The 18,004-nt window shown below is 40.4% G+C and overlaps 1 protein-coding gene and 1 pseudogene across 3 annotated transcripts in view; both read right to left on the bottom strand.

Moving 5' to 3' along the window:
- Positions 1-18,004, bottom strand: part of PRKG1 (protein kinase cGMP-dependent 1) — a 1,092,100-nt gene that overhangs the window by 294,049 nt on the left and 780,047 nt on the right. The window lies entirely within an intron of this gene.
- LOC121153438 lies at positions 697-1,209 on the bottom strand (annotated as a pseudogene).

Below are 18,004 nucleotides of genomic sequence, written 5' to 3'. Positions count from 1 at the left end.
TATTCATTGGAAAAATAAACCTGAGAATATGCCCTAAGCACATTTAAATTAGAAAACAAATTTATCATGTATTCTAGCACCCCTTGTCTACCAACCTCCTCTCCTCATATCCATTCATTATACCATAGGAACTGTCTTTTTCTCTCTGCTGTACATAGCAGAACTCTCAGATTCAGGCTTATGTCCAAGGATTCTACTAAATATTAATACAGAAGATGGAACAAGTTAATTAACCACCTCAGCTATAGGTTGGCGACAAAATACCGGGCAAATAGAGACACTATGATGGACAATGTCAATTAATGGATTTTTCAACAACCTCATCGTGTTTGGAGAGGCAAGATTGGCAGCAATTTCAAAACTGGTGACCTATTGAAACCACTTCAACGAGTATCTCAGAGCATGCCCCACATGCGGGACTTGGCGTGGGTGGGAAATCAGGCGGGACTTCTCCCTCAATATCCCCCTCTACCTCAGATATATGAAGGAAACAATATGGAAATAATAGTCTTACCCACTTTCCTGTAGCCCTTGACCCTTTATGCACTAACTAACCATGTAAAGATTGTTAAAATAAAAAATATTTAAAAAATTAAATAAATATTAACACAGCCTTTTTGATTTTGTGGATCCCCCAAGAAGTTTGTGTTATTTGTGCAGGGAGCTGGCACATGTGTGGTGCATTTCTTCCGTATTTTATATATATATACTCCAGGCATTATTTAAAAATCTGATTGGCAACTTAGGCTTCCCACCCACTTGGGAAGCAGAAATCGTCACAGGTTTCACAATCTTCCGCTTAGGTGCTGCCCATGTGGGAGCCCTAGCAGCAGCTATTGCTGTCCTTATAGATGCCTGATTAACCTTCCTAGCTTCCTTGGCGTCCCTGATAGCTTGTTCTCATTGAGCCTTTGCAACACCAGGTCTTTGATTTCTCTTGACTATTACAGCAGCAAGAGAAGCACCAGTATGGCCCTCTAGAATTAAACTGCATGGCAAGTTCTCTTGAATACTTTCCAACTACCCAGTTTTGTATTTTCCTCTATAGAAGACAGTCCAGTTTATCTACTGAGAGTTCTTTTTGGAAAGAAATGCAGCATCATTATTTGTGATAAGAAACTGGAAAACCTTCCTGTCAGTCCCAGCAAACCACTTCCCGTGTCCGGAGGTGATTTCGTACCTGCTGAAACAGCACAGTTCTACGTTCATGGCGGCAGCTCCCCGGGAAAAAGGAAGATGGAGAATGGAAGGCCAGAGAGCACTCTGTGATGAACGAAGCAAGTCTTTCAACTATCTTGATACAAAGCAGAATATTCAAAGTATTGGGCAGGATGCTGGGAAGGGAAAGCTAACAAGACCTGTTTCCTGGGAGGCAGTAAGAGAAGCAGCAGGGGATAAAGGTTAAGACTGAGGGGCAGGCACTGTGGCACAGTAAAGCTGCTGCCTGCCATGCTGCCATTCCGTATGGACAGTGGTTCATGTCTGGCCCCTGTTGATGGCCTGGGAAAACCAACAGAAGATGGACCAAAGGGTGGGGCTGCTGTTATTCATATCATCAATGCCGACATCCAGCTCTTGGCTTCACCCTGGCTCTGTCTTCCATCACTTAGGGAGTGACCCAGTAGATAAAAGCTTCTCTTTCCCTCACTCTCCTCATAACTTTTTTCAAATAAATGAATAAATCTTTTTGTAAAGGTTTATTTTATTTTTTTTTATTTTTATTGGAAAGGCAGATATACAGAGAGGAGAGACAGAGAAGAAGATCTTCCGTCCAATGATTCACTCCCCAAGTGAGCCCAACGGCCAATGCTATGCTGATCCAAAGCCAGGATCCAGCAACTTCTTCCGGGTATCCGCACGCAGGTGCAGGGTCCCAAGGCTTTGGGCCGTCTTCGACTGCTTTCCTAGGCCACAAGCAGGGAGCTGGATGGGAAGTGGAGCTGCCGGGATTAGAACCGGCACCCTTATGGGATCCGGGGCGTGGAAGGCAACGACCTTAATTACTGCGACATCGCGCTGGGCCCAGAATAAATCTCTTTTTTAAAAAAAATCAACGTTGAGTATTTTCAGTACTCTACAAGTAGATTAAAAAATTTGAATAGATTTAAAGGGAACATTAATACTGTTATTCCTTATCAATTACTCTCTTTTTGCCACAGTCATGCTTATTACTCTTTGTAAAAAAAAAAAAAGTAGAATTCCTCCAGGTTTCTCTTCCTCTTTCTATTGTGTTCCATTATGGTTCCCTTTCCCTGCTCACCGATCCACCCACCCACCAGCATACACACATGGGCACACACACATTCATTCACTCTACTCAAAGCCACAGTGTTGCTTCTGCCTTCACTTTTCATTGTCTTCTCCTGCAAAGCCATACAATAAATTGTATCCATGTGTAAGTCCTATTTTCCTATTCTGTAATACTTCCCTCTACAGCAGAACCACTAAACACGATTCTGCTGACAGGCATTATTTTCCATTTTGTTTTCCTGACTCACACACACACACGTACAAAATCAAGGCCAGAGACAAGTACTGTTAGAAATAAGACACAAAATAAACTCTGCTTCAGATTTTTTTTAACACAATTTCACTAGCATCTTAAGATTTATTGACTGATTTGGAAGGCAGATTTCCAGTGTGTGTGTATGTATGTGTGTGAGAGAGCGCGAGATAGACCTTCCACCCAGCAGTTCATTCCACAGATGGCTTTTATGGCCAGAACTGGACAGGGCAAGTAGAGCAGAATCAGCTCCCACATGGGATGCCAGTGGGTACAATTTTACCCACTGCCCCGTAATGCCTACCCTTCATGACTTTCTAATTCAAACATTAGAATTGTTGCTCTACACTCATCCTAGAAAGAATTCATTGGAACATATCATGCAAAATTCCTCCTTATCACCACTCATGCCTCATTTTTCTGCTTCCTTGATCTTCCAGTTCTCACACAATATTAATTATAGCCAGTCACCAAGCTAAGAGGTTGCATAGACTCCTTGCTCCCCCCATATTTCATTCGTTCATATAAAGTCAGTCTTTTCTCAAAACCATCTCTATCTTCCCACTTTCTTTGTCCTGGTCTAGGATCATATCATTGTCATCTCTCAAACTGCCCCCAAGCCTCTTACATACATTCTATTCCTCCGCCCCAAATGCTCTTTTCTATCTGATAATATACAAACTGGTAATATACAATCAGTTAGCGGAAACAAAAATTTATGTTTGATTTTTTTTCAAGTTCTCCATAAAGTAATTATAAGCTGACAACAGGAACTTTAAATTATTCATCAATCCCACCTGATAGATCAACATCATTATAACTTCATATATGTTTTGTTATACTTCTACTTATTCTAAGGATGACAAACAATGCCTCTAAAATTAGAAGTTTACATATAAACTTATAGATTTAAATAGTTCAATGGATCTGCATTCCTTCCCATGATTATTTAAATGAAAACGTTAATTTTAAATTTTCTAATACTATGTCAATGGAATCTGAGAATTATTATTTCCAGTGTAGGTGAATTAAATAATCGACATCTGAATTTATTATGCGACATACTTACGTATATAGTTTAATATCTCACAGGTATCAATAAGCTGATGGTTTTGTTTTATATGCTGAACACATAAGTCAATAATTAGTTAAGTTCTAGACATTCTCTTTAAGGCAAATGAAATTTAAGTTCACACTATAATTATTATAAGAAAATTTCTGGAACAGTGACATGTATAACTACCAATTAAATAATATGCAAGTTTCAACAGTGAAAAACCTTATTACTATGTTGTTATTGTTATTAAGAAGTAATACTAACTATATAACCATTTTCAAATCCAAACAATAGAAAATGAAAACCAAAATAAAATGATTGCAAATAGAAATAAAACAATTAAAACCCAAGAGCCATAGTGTTGTAATAACATGGGGAAAAATCAGTCAAGGGGTGGGAAATCCTAGACACTATGGAATTATACCACAAAATTAAAAAATTTTTAAAATAAAAAAAAAACCAACAATCAGACTATTTAAGCATAACATAAGCTGCACCAAATTAGTCTCTAAATATTCAAACCTGGGTTCTAACAAAGAGATTCTTAAGGCACTATACTTTAACAACAGTTTTATGGCTATCCAGAAATACATAGACAAAACAACAGGATTTTTCAGCAACATTCTAACTGGAATACCGCAGTTAGACCTTTCCCTTTTTGCTTTTACAGACTTATTAATGACTTTTTTTTTAATCAGAAAGTCATATTTACAGAGAGAAGAGACATCTTCCATCTACTGGTTCACTCCCCAAGTGGCCACAATGACAGAAGCTGAGTACATCTGAAGCCAGGAGTTTCTTCCAGGTCCCACAAGGGTGCAGGGGTCCCAAAGCTTTGGGCTGTCATCTACTGCTTTCCCAAGTTACAAACATGAAGCTGGATGGGAAGTGGAACAGCCAGAATATGAACCAGTGTCCATATGGGATCCAGGTACATGCATGGTGAGGATTTAGCCGTGATGCTATTGTGACAGGCCCTCCTCATTTTCCCCTTCTAATATGAGACTGATCCATGGGCAGAGGAGAGAGAGAAAAGGAGTTGTGGTTTTCAGTTAGTTAGCTTTTAGATTTTTCATGCTCAAGACTGGGCAGTGGCTCCACAGGCTGATTTTTCACCTGCCAGTGCCAGCATCTCATATGAGTGCCCATTCTAGTTGCTGCCGATCCACTTTTGATTCAGCTCCCTGTTTCCAATCTGGGAAAGCAGCAGAGGATGGCTCAAGTTCTTGAGCTCCTGCACCCATGTGGGCGAGCCAGAAGAAGCTCCAGTCTTCCAGCTTCAGACTGGCTCAACAATGGCCACTGAGGAGTGAACCACTGGGTAGAAGTTCTCCATCTCTACTCCCTGTAAATCTGCCTTTTGAGTAAAAATAAATAAATCTTTAAACTTTTTCATGCTCACCAGAGTGAATATAATATTTAGGCTCTTAATGGAGCAGTATTGATGCATATAAATAAAAATATCACAGTTTTATTATGAATCAACTAGAAATTAATATTCATGATTATAATTCACTGAAGGTATAGTTTAAAAATTTTTACTAATATAAAGAGAACAGATTGCATGTATTTCATAGGTATAACTGGAAGAACATAGCCATAATTCTCACTCTTCCCCTTAAATTCCCCTCCTTGCTACATTTCCTTAATTTTTGCAAAGACATAATTTGAATCCTCTCTGCAATCGTAGGACCGATTCATCACTAATCCTAATGTGATTAAGCAAGAAGCAGAAGGACCACAGTTCCACAGGAGCAGGGACAAAGGCTAAAAGCCACAATCGTGTCTCAGGATGTGTGTCTCATTTCCATACAGTGTGTGTGCATATGCACAAAGCAAGGTTTGTTTAAGTCGGAAACCTCCTGCTGCAGCAGCCAGGAGTGAGGATCTAGAAGACCCTCAGTCTTGCACTCTATACTAACTGCCACATAGAGAGGAAACATATAGGTCTTTGAAACCGATTTATTTTACTAAGCATAATGGTTGACAGTCATAATTATCAAATTGGCAATAACAATCTCTCTGATGTGTTTAATTAGGTAACTATATAACAGAAGCAAAAGCATAATCAAGCATTGATGCTCTTTTTCTTAAGATTTATTTATTTTTATCAGAAAAGCAGATATATATAGAGAAGGGGAGAGAGATCTTCAGTCCTCTGGTTCATTCCCCAAGTGGCCACAATGTCCAGACCTAATCCAGACTGAAGCCAGGAGCTAACAGCTTCTTCTGGGTCTCCCATGTGGGCCCAGGGTCCCAAAGTGTTGGGCTATTCTCTACTGCTTTCCCAGGCCACAGGCAAGGAGCTGAAGGGAGGTGGAGCATCCAGGACATGGGTTGGTGCCTATATGAAATCCTGGTGGTTGCAAGGTGAGGATTTAGCCATTAGGCTATCGCACCGGGCCCAAGCATATATGCTGTTAAATTCCTTTGATCATAACTGTATTTTAATAAGTGTGTAGCACAGCAGCAGATTGAAAACATACAGTATTTTCAGGATACAAATCATTAATAATTGTACTTTGAAGAAATACAAGGGTTCTTGGGTATGCAGAAATCCCCAGAGGAATTGACAAATGCTATGATGTGATATCATCTGCCCATTTATTAATGTGGTTGATATACAATAAAAATGCTCTGACTTTAACAAATTCAACTTTCATATTTCATAATTCTGTTGGCCAAAGATGATTATCAGCACTACACTTAACCTGATTTATAGAATCATGATCAACAAAAATGACAGTAAAAAAAGTTCTGTTTATGAATACTAAAATAACATCAGGGGTTTATAGAAAACACTGAGGTACATTTAAGTCATTAACTTCCTAAGCAAGTTGACATGTTATTCCAAAACATTTACTTCACTCACACTAAATAAATAGCACAGAGGTAAGTGTTTGGTCTCATAACATTATGATGCTAGAAAAATAAACTTAATATTCCAATATCAGCATGTTAGGAGTTCTGTCCTGTGACAAATATACTCAATAGTCCTGTTTCAAGTATCAGGTAAATGCCATATTTTAAATGAATACAGTTTGATAAGACACTTATCTATGTAACAGAATAGAAGATAATATTTTAATATAGGATGTTCTGAAGGAAATTAATTTAAAATCCATTATCCTCTGATTACTCCATGAAAGAGTGAATTAGCTTACACGTAATATGCTGTGCTGGATATTATCTAAGTCATGGCATTCTAAATGCTTTTTCAACATCAGTGGCACATAAAGAAATGCAGTGCTATTTCTCAAGACCTGAAATAAATGAAAAAATAGGCTCGCAAAGACGGTCAATGGGCCCTAAGCTCTAGCAATGTGAAGGTGAAGGGAAGCAGTAATTCAATGGGCCTCGCGTGACCTGCTTTGGCAAAGCCTGGGAGAAGCTCTTCACAGGGTACCAGTTGGTGGTGTTATCCATAGCGTGGGGTAGCCACCTTATCCTAGTTTTCACAGGACATTGCCAAGTAAAACTGAATGTTTTGTGTCCTCAGTCCCAGGCATACTTTAGACAGTTGGCAGTCATTCTCTGGCAAGATTCTGAGAATAATGCTGACATTGTATGTGGGATGAGCTCAAAGGAAATGCCACAGTTTAGGAGCTGAAGACAAGCACATGAGGATCATTTCCTTCAGTGCCAAGTAAGTTCCCTCCATGTGGCTAAGACACAGAAAACCGCTCACAAGCAGAGATACGCATAGAGCTGAAGAACTAAAAAGAAGCAAGACAGGAACAAAATGCCAAGTGAGTCAAGGATGAAGTCAAGATGATTGAAAAGGAGCCTTCGTTGGCACAGAGTTCACAAAAACAAAAACAAGACTGGTTAAAATATGATTGGGTGGGGGCTGGCACTGTGGCATAGTGGGCAGAGCTACTGCTTGTAGACCCAGCATTCCATATGGGTACCAGTTCAAATCCCAACTTTGCTGCTGACTCAGCTCCCTGTGAATGTAGCAGGAGATAATCTGCACTCATATGAAAGACTCAGAAGTTTCTGGCTTTGCACCAACCCAACTCCAACCTTTGTGGCCATTTGGGAAATTCACTAGTAGACAGGCATTCTCTCTAACTCTTCCTTTCAATTAAGTAAGACTTCAAAAGCATATAATCCAAGTATAGGTATTATACAAAATGGCATCAATGATCTTCAACAATAGGCATATACCTCAAAACTGGCCCCAGAGCATTGCTGCCCCACTCCTGCCAGGGAGTGCTGGCTGCATTGGTAGATTACTGGAGTCCTTGGTTTCCCCCATTCAACTCCCTAGAACATGATTCTCTGGAGTACTGTCAGGAACTCTGGGTTTCAAGAAAATTATCTGGACACAGCAATGAATGGTGGGAAACCATTGTGGTATCATAAGGTTCAGGAGTGGTATTAAGAAAAAGGAGGGGGCCCGGCACGGTGGCGCAGTGGCGCAAGTGGTTAAGGTCCTCGCCTTGCACGCCCGGGATCCCATATGGGTGCCGGTTCTATCCCGGCAGCCCCGCTTCCCTTCCAGTTCCCTGCCTGTGGCCCGGGAAAGCAGTCGAGGATGGCCCAAAGCTTTGGGACCCTGCACCCGCGTGGGAGACACGGAAGAGGCTTCTGGCTTCGGATTAGCATAGTATCGGCTGTTGTGGCTCACTTGGGGAATGAATCATCGGATGGAAGATCTTCCTCTCTGTCTCTCCTCTCTGTATGTCCGTCTTTCCAATAAAAAAATAATAAAAAATAAATCTTTAAAAAAAAAAAGAAAAAGGAAAGTGGCTACAAAATTAAACATCTCAGATCCCTCCAAATCATCCAGACACTTCACTTTCAATATATATAATATTACTGATAACCTTCCAGAGACATTGTTGATATTTGAAGCACTTTTAGGCCTGACACTGCACCTCAGAAGTTACATACTATTTATTCATTGTAATCAAGATAAAACTATCCATATGGCTACAGAAATCCTTTTTCTTGAGCTCAGTGCGGTAGCATAGTGGCTAAATTGCTTGCCTTACATGCGCTAGGATCCCATATGGACACTGGTTTGTATCCTGGCTGCTCCACTTCCCATCCAGCTCTGTTTGTGGCTTGGGAAAACAGCGGAAGATGGCCCAAAGCATTGGGACCTGGCACTTGCATGGGAGACCTGGAACAAACTCCTGGCTTTGGATCAGCTCAGCTCCAGCTTTTGTGGTCACTTGGGGAATAATAACATGTATCACCCAAAGGAAGGTAAAACTCACTCTGACAAATATTCCTGTTGAGAAATGTATCTCATTTACGTAAATTCTACTTTTCTAGTCTGTTCTCCTCCATGAGACAGCAAATTTGACAGAGAGCGCCTTTGTTTACTCTTGTACGCGCAGAAACCAGACCAATGCAATGTTTGCTTTTTCACACTATAGTTATGTAGGAATGGGCAAGCGACACAGCTTGCTTCATCAGGTCTCACTTCCCTCACTTGTGAAATGGGTATACTAATATATTCTTTGCCCATACTACTTATTCCTACTTACCAAAGGCTTATTTTACTTTTCATGTTTTTTTTTTCAGCCATCAGTTCATTATTTTAGCATTTACTCTAGTTTTCTACCCAGTCACTGACTTAAACCAATATTCAGCCTTCCTCCAAAGACTTTCCTTTTACTTCCTGTGCCTTTTGCCTTAGTTTGCAAACCAGGGCATTCATATTTACAATTTTCATCTGAAACTGGTCTTCAGAGCAAGTTCATTAGACTTTTAAATTCTGTGAAAAAGGACCCCACTAATGCAACCTTTCTCAACAAAACTTTGAAACATAATGAGCAGAGAGATTGCCGGTGTAACCATCGGTGCTGCTGCTCGGGTGGTTCAAGTTTTTCAAGTTCCATAGAAATTATACTAGAGTAACATCCTGCCACATGACTTGTTTTGACCAATGAAATGCAGACAAAATAAGTTGTGTCTCTTCTGGACAGAAATGCTAATAAGTGATTCATATGACACATGTTTTTCTGACTTTGCTTTTGGCAATACTCCAGATGACATGCTGGTCTCAGCTTGAAAGACAGAAGTCATACCTAGCACGCAAAATGAGGGGAAAATGCACTTTTCAACGAAAGCCAGAAGTTTTAAGGATTGTCTCCCCTCCACCCCCAAACATGCTCACAGCATAACCTCACTTACCTTGACTGAAATAAAAGTTTAAGAGCACATTTGCAAAAATCTCAGCTCTGCCATTCATACACATGCCTCTAGAGTACACACAACTGTTCTACTTCTAGGGGCTCACACTTATTTGCTATCTTTAGGACTTCTTCAACTTTCTCATCCAAGTAAAATAAGAGTGTTGCTGGAACCTAACTCTACAGGATGAAAATAAAATAGGTAAGGCAATATGGAATGAACTAGTAAAGTAAGAAGTATATGATGGGCAAGGTAAGGAAGAGGAAGGCAATGGAAATTTAAAGACGTAAAGCAATGTCAAATGTAGTAAGTGAAATGAAACACACAAATATTACAGTTCACAAAACTAAGAAAGGAGGCTGACACACACACAAAAGTAGGGAATTTCAGAGGATCCCTTTTTTTTTTTTTTAGAATTTTTCAGTGAAAAAGTATAGTTATTGAAATACGATTTTCACTTAAAAATGGTAAAGGCTTAAAAGGCAGTGAGGAAAGAGATTGGTGAGTAGAGACCGTAAGACCATTTCAGATCATGCAAGTAGCATGCTGTAACTACCGTGTGCATTTGGGTAAGATTATCCATGGCAGAGTTGTAATTTGGTTACGTCACACTAAATTCTTCTTATCCTTATGTCATGATTCGTGTGTGTGTGTGTGTGTGTGTGTGTGTGTGTGTGTGTGTGTGTGTGTGTGTGATCCAGATCAGGTCAAGGGCTGAATCTAATGTTTAAAAGTATATTATCTATAAATAAAGTGAAATAGATGAAGGAGCATTTGGTAACTAACTCTATTGGAGAGTACTAACTTAAAGGTCTCTTGTTCTTGACATGAGGGAGAAAAAAAAAAAAACACAAAACTATTGCATGGGTAAAAGCTCAGGAGCACTGGAAGTTTAAGTATATTACTGAGCTTAGCTTCTTAGCCCATAGCCCTGTTTCCACAGGTGTGAGTGGTTATTACTTCTATAATTCTACATAGAACCTGAGTCTTTGCAAAGAGCTCCTGAACATCTGTGTAAATAGGAATTTGAGCATCAATTTGAGATGGGAATCAAACTTATGAATTTAAATGGATTCCAGGTTATTATGCAAATCTCCCATTCAACATGTAATATCAAGAATATTTCTTTCTTAGTGCCCTTACCTTTTTCTCAACTAAGCAGAAGTGTGTGTTCTAGCAAACAGGCCATCTTAGACCGGAGAAGAGACAGGAAAGTAGGAAAGCCACTGAGTGTTACAGGTATCTGTTAATAACAGCTCCATAGGAAGCAATTAGTAGAAAAGTGTTGACAACATGAAGGGAGAAGCCTCTGGCACATGGCACACAAATTTGCCAGTAAACACCCAGACACCAAGTGTACAGGCATGTGACTTTGACACTGTAAATGTAAAATGTATTTTAAAACAAGTTTCTAAGCTTAAAAAAGGTTCACGTTGTAATTTATAGGGATCCAACCTTAATTCTATCTAACCACAGACATAATTTTGCACTGACTTTAAATGGATCCTTAACTTGGGTTTTCAGGTAATGATAGCCAGGAGAGAAAGGTATTTTCATTTTTCTTTGTGTAAGTCTGTGTATTTTCCGTTATGTCATTAAATCTGGAGATTCATACATATGAGTTTTTTACCATCTCTCTCTCTCTCTCTCACACACACACACACACACACACGGAGCCAGTGCTGTGGCATAGCATGTAGGACTAGTTCCAGCCTGGCCAGTATGCCAGCATCCCTTGTGAATGCTCATTTGAGTCCTGGCTGCCCCACTTCTGATCCAGCTCAGTGTCAATGTGACTGGGAGAGCACTAGAGCATGGCTTCAGTGCTTAGGCCCCTGCACCCTCATGGCATCTATAGAAGAAGCCATCTGCCTTCGACATCAAATTGGCCCAACTCTGGCAACTGTGAACATCTGAACTACGAATCATTGCATGATTTCTAACTCAAATTTTTAAGCATACACAGGTACACAAATTTCTCACTGGTGTCCATGAAAACATAGGGAACCTAGAAGATAGGGGTCTACAAATATTTTCCTCCTTCTTTCAGTATATCTGAAAGCAAAGATGAATTCTTGCTTAGCAGGTGTTCATCATCCTTGGGGATGAGGGTAAAGCTGACAGTGATGTTTTTGCCCACTTCACCAACACCTTAATTGCTATGTGTCTTGAAAGCATTTGTATTTTGCTGTTTTTGAGAAGTGCAAAACCTTGAAGAAAGAAGCTTTGAAAACCTGATTCCAAAGAGAAAGGATTTCAGCACAGCTTTCAACAGTCTAATGAGCAGCTTATTTCTCTGGTACTGACAGGGGAAAAAATAAAACCAAGAAACACACAAACAAAACAAAGATTGATTAGCTATTCGGCTTCCCCTCCCCAAACTGCTGTTCACTCGGCAGGAGAAAGAAAATCACAGCACAAAGCACAGAAGCCCACTCATCAGCAGGCACAGTCCTTCATGGCAGGGAGCCTAGTTACTCCACGGGCCTGTCCATCAGGGTTTGCTGACAACGGAGAGAAGGCAATTCTGAAGTGTTTCCAGCTGACTTTTAATACTGACATCAAATAACATAATAGATATAAAAAGATGTTGGAATCTAACACAAGATTGAAATGTTAAATGTAATTAATGATATTAAATTACAGTACTATAATCATTTGCTGATAGGTTCAAGGTATGACTTCCATTATCATACAGTGAGGCTCTTGTCCGCAGGAGGAGTGGCTAACACGGACAACGATGAAGGCATTTTTTTTTTTAAGATTTACTTATTTTTATTGGAAAGATATACAGAGAGAAGGAGACAGAGAAAGAAAGCATATCTACTTCTAGATGAAATATGGACCTCCAATGAAACTGTTAACTGTATCTTGATAATAGGATACTGGGCTATCTGCCATTGTCCATGCCTACAATGATGGGAATGACTGTGTATGAAGAACTATACTATAGCAACAATACAGGGGAATTCAGTGGGGGAGAGAGGAGACTTGGTGAGTGGAATAAGGGAAATCCCAGGGCCTATGGAACTGTATCATTAAATGATAATACTTTTTAAAAATGCAATAAAAATAATTCATGGAAATTGAAAATAAACAATCAATAATAAAATTTTAAATAAATAATTTTATGGTTTTTTAAAAAGTCCTTCCAGGGCCCGGCGCAGTGGCGCAAGTGGTTAAAAAGGTCCTCGCCTTGCATGCCCGGGATCCCATATGGGTGCCGGTTCTAATCCCGGCAGCCCCGCTTCCCTTCCAGCTCCCTGCCTATGGCCTGGGAAAGCAGCAGAGGACGGCCCAAAACTTTGGGACCCTGCACCCGCGTGGGAGACCCAGAAGAGGCTCCTGGCTTCGGATTAGCATAGTATCGGCCCGTTGCACTCACTTGGGGAGTGAATCATCGGACGGAAGATCTTCCTCTCTGTCTCTCCTCTCTGTATATCCGCCTTTCCAATGAAAAAATAATAAAAATAAATCTTTAAAAAAAAAAAAGTCCTTCCATCCATTGGCTCAGTCTCTAAGTGCCTGCAGCAGCTGGAGTTAAGCTGATCCAAAGCCAGGAGCCTGGAGCCTCTTTTGGGTCTCCCACGTGAGTGCAGGATCTTAAGGCTTTGGGCCATCCTCGACTGCTTTCCCAGGCCACAAGCAGGGAGCTGGAAGGGAAATAAAGCAGCTAGGACTTGAACAAGTGCCCACATAGCATCCCAGAAGATTTAACCACTAAGTTATTGTGCCTGGCCCCAAATTAAGGCATTTTTTAAGCCATATAGCTCCTGTACTTTTCACTGTACCATAGGGATCTCTGCAAAATACAAGTTCACCCTGTCCTCAAAATTAAAATGTAATAAAACAAACAAATAAATAAAATGCTTTGTGTGCAAAAACCCAAAGCTTTGGGCCATCCTCTACTGCTTTCCCAGGCCATAAGCATGGAGCTGCACAGGAAGTAGAGCAACTAGGACACAAACCACTGTCCATATGGGATCCAGGCACTTGCAAAGCGAGGATTTAGCTATTGAGCCATTGCACCGGGACCCCATTATTATTTTCAATAATAAATCATCACAATAATTTTAAGAAATGGGTTCCATTTAATGGCTACCTTAGAGAGGAGGAAACTGAGGAATATAACGTTTAAGTGAATGTGAGCAAAACTCTCATACTTTAGAGCTGGTGGGATGAGGATTTAATTCTGGATGTGGCCTGACTGCAACATCTATAGCTTTTGGTACAAATTTGTTAAACAGCTTTGTAAGAAACACCAGCGAGTAGTCACTGTAGAGCTTCAAGAATGTTTTACCTTCACTTGGTTACCAATAATAGAGCAGAATTCCAACCTGGAGTGGTCTGGCTGATAAATGCTTCTTCGGTGACACACAGGTCTTAATCTCAGTAACGGGCCTACAATGGCCTGTATTCCACTGTTTTACCTGAACAGCAGCACTAAGACTCTCAATTCTCAGGAAAGCACTCAGGCCAGAGAAAACTGGAACAATCACCTTCTTTCTAAGTGGAAATATCAGAAATGCAAAAGAAATAGCAAAAGATGATTCACTGTTTGAGGTTTAGAAGCAAATTGAATTCTACTTGTGCAAAATATGTAGCTTGGACAGAGAGAATTGATGTGCTAGAAATGTAAGTAATTGTATCCTTCATAGCACAACACATGGAGAGCAGGTGGCAGCTGCGTACGACTCAATACAACTGCTGAAAATCAGAGCTGCCTAACCATTAAACTCAACTTTTAAGATGTCAGTGAGGAGATGTGTCTCCCTTCCCTTCCCCTAACCACCACGAATAGCTCCCAGACAACCTGCTCTCTTTCAACACATATCAGAACAACCACCAGGGACAGGCCAGGAAGCAGCTAACACCTGCCTGATACTTCCTTTCGCAAAAATCTATCCAGCCATTATCATCTGTTCTAAGACTGGCAACCAAAATACAGGTTTCTGAGGCTTCTGAAGACAACTGTCTCTGACAACATTATACTGGAGGAATAATTCTATTGGAACTGCATTAAGAAACCTATTTAGTGTTCATCATGGCTGCTTTGCTTTAATCAATGCTATCCTCCGAATAATCTGAATATCCTCTGGTAATCTGAACCAGGTGTAATGCTATTTCTTTCTATCCTTCTATTTTGCTATTTCAGCTAGGTATACACATGCCATTCAACTAATGGTAGGTATTAAGTTATGAACTCAATATTCTTCTTTGCATATTTATATTTACTTTCTAATGTTAAAAACCCATGGCATGAAATGATAAAAGAAATTGAGGGTAATATACTATTTTACCTCCTTAAAAAATGTCTGGCACATTCAAGGGTGTTGCTTATAAATGCCTATGAATCAATGAAGTAAAAATGACTCATCCCTTATTTATACTTACAATTGAATTCCCTTTTCTCCCCTCCAAAATCCATCTTAAAGGGACTCAGCCTCAAGTTTTATGTAGCTGGGTCAGGAGGCACTGAAAATTTTATTCCAAAGCACTATGTGTGGGGAGATTTAGTAAAAACAATAGGTCTTTTTGAAATGAAAACAACTTTGCAAGTCTGCATTTTACCACTTGCTGGTTGAACAATCAAAATTTTTTAAACTTGGAAAAGGGGACAAATGCTTAAGACAGCAAACTTACAAAGACCTCCCGGATGACAATAAAAGAACCATATGTGATTAGATAACCAGCTGTGGAAGCGTGTTTAGTGTGGGCGAGTCTGCTGCCCTCCCAAATCAGCCTTTTCCTGAGGCTTTTATAATACCCAGATCGCACATTTGGCAATAAATGTACGTGGTCTCAGCCTGCAGAGTACAGATACAAAATACCAAATCCCATGAAACAGTGTACACTTATTTAGTATTTTGAATGGTTATTGTTTCCTTGACTAACAGGCATAAATGACTACAGCTAAGATGCGTGAAGCCAATGCTGACTAGCAAGGTTAAACATCTAAAGAAAATCTTTCAACAATGCGAGAGAACACAAAACCCTAATGGGGCACAAGGCACTCCTCTACTTGCACGCTGCACATAATGAGCTTTCCTTTTTCCTGGGCATTTGCTTGTTCTGCAGGTGTTTGGGCTTATGTAAACACATAACAAATCTAACTATTCAAAGCAGATGCCAAACACTAGTTCCCCAATTGGGACCTGGCTATTTCTCTGTAATTTTGTTTCATTTGAGTATTTTATAGATTCAAAACACTCATTTATTGAACCTTAGCCACAACTTAGAATATATGCAGCCATTGTCATACAGTAAATGCTATAAATACAATTAAGACATCAAAATCAGTAGAGAGAGGATAGACACAGAATACAGAAAGAAACGGTGATTACTTCTTTCTCTGATCTGAATTGGCAGAATGTTTTGCAGGAAGATACCATAAATCACAAGGTTTTGATTACAATCATCTACAAAATATGTAAATGTATTGCTATGTTTTCCTGTGAATGACTGAAGGGGTTGGAGTAGCCATGGGCACAGGATTTAGGCAAAGGGACTCTGGAACATGGCCAGAGAGTCTAAAACACTCCCTTATTCTGAGAATTCTCCTTGAAAAGCCATCTTGTATCCTTACACCACGCAGTGATCCATACACCACAAACAAGAAATGGTTAAAACTAAAGAAACCAGTTCCAGTCAGATTTTTTTGATATTTCAGAAACAGACAGATATCCCCTGGTTCCTTTTCTAAAGTCTTCATTAGCAAGGGATAATGCCCAGAGTGCAATCCAGGAATCGCATGTAGGTAACAAGTATCCAACGCACCCCTCAGCCACTGCTTCCCAGAGTGTACAATAGTAGGAAAGTGGAACTGGAAATGCAGCAGAGACTCAAATCCAGACACTCATGTGGAATGTGGGCATCCCAAGCGGTATCCTATCCAATGTACAAAACAGATACCCCTGAGTTAGACTGTAAGTTTAAAATAACTAACTAACTAACTAAATAAATAAATGGCAGGTGTATAGGGCAAGCCAGAAGGGTCCTTCACGTCACCTCTTATATGTCCTTGACACTCCCACAGCTCTGGCTATAAAAGTCCTGGCAAGCTCATTCTCAGACAGGTAAGTAGTTATTTTATTTTTAAAATGTAAGATCTACTTATTTATAGTGAAAGATTTACAGAGAGAGAGAACAGAGAAATAGCAAGGGAGAGGCATGGGGGATGGGGTGGGGAGCAGTGCAATGTCTCACTGGCTAAAACCTCACCTTACACACACCAGGATTTCATCTGTGCGCCAGTTTGTATCCTGCTGCTCCACTTCCCACCCAGCTCCCTGCCTGTGGCCTGGGAAAGCGGAAGAGGATAGTGCAAAGCCTTGGAACCCTGCACCTGAGTGGAAAACTTGGATGAAGCTCTTTGCTCCTGGCTTTGGATCAGCTCAACTTCAGCTGCTGTAGCCACTTGGAGAGTGAATCATCAGACAGATCTTAAAGCATCTCCTCCTCTCTCTAAATATGCCTTTCGATTAAAAAATAATTCTTAACATAGATTTTCATCCACTGACTGCCTCACTTCCTAGATGGCCAAAATGGCCAGCTACGGCAAGAGCTTTATTGTGGTCTACAGGTTACCAGCACTGCAGGGAGAGGCATTACACACTAAGGCACAGCTCCAGTCCCTGCAGCTTCTTTAAGAACCACATGCCTTACTTGTCATAAGTAGATAAAGCTTTTCCTCTGTGCAGCACTCCCTTAAGGCTGTTTTAGGTTGATACTTCAAGCAAAACTGATTTCTTGTCTCTGCTAACACTGCTTGCAAGGACAGAGAACCACACCATCTTACATTTCCTTTAGGTTCCACCAAAAAACACTTCAGGGTTTAAAAAGCAGAGGCCAGCATTTGTGGTATAGTGACTTAAGCCTCTGCCTGGTGTATCAACACCCTATAGGGGTTCCAGTTCAGTTCACTGTTGCTCCGCTTCAGATCTAGCTCCTTGCTAATGTGCATAGAAGTTGGCCACTTATGCAAATCCTGCTTTCTGCCTCCCTGAAATGCACCTATCACCAGCTAGCACCTGGAGCTGTGGGTGTCACATCATGTGTCAGTGTAGTAGCATCTGAAACAAAAGTCAGGTCCCTGCAGCTTGCTTCTGCCGTCTCATCCCAGGACAATGGTAGTCGTTATCACTGAGAGCATTAAAGGCCTCCAAGTGCTTCTCAAGACAGCATTCCTGGGAGCCCGTACTAATCTAAAAGCTGAGTTCTTACCATGAAATGCATTTGCCAGCCTTGGCATCAATGTAACAAACCACATGCAGGTGCCCAGAACATTATCAACA

Source organism: Ochotona curzoniae, unplaced genomic scaffold, assembly GCF_017591425.1.
Source record: "Ochotona curzoniae isolate NIBS_2020 unplaced genomic scaffold, NIBS_Ocur_1.0 contig_2692, whole genome shotgun sequence".
In the NCBI taxonomy this organism is placed as follows: domain Eukaryota; kingdom Metazoa; phylum Chordata; class Mammalia; order Lagomorpha; family Ochotonidae; genus Ochotona; species Ochotona curzoniae.
The sequence above is the reverse complement of the archived record's forward strand: the minus strand, read 5'-3'. Positions and strand labels throughout refer to the sequence as shown.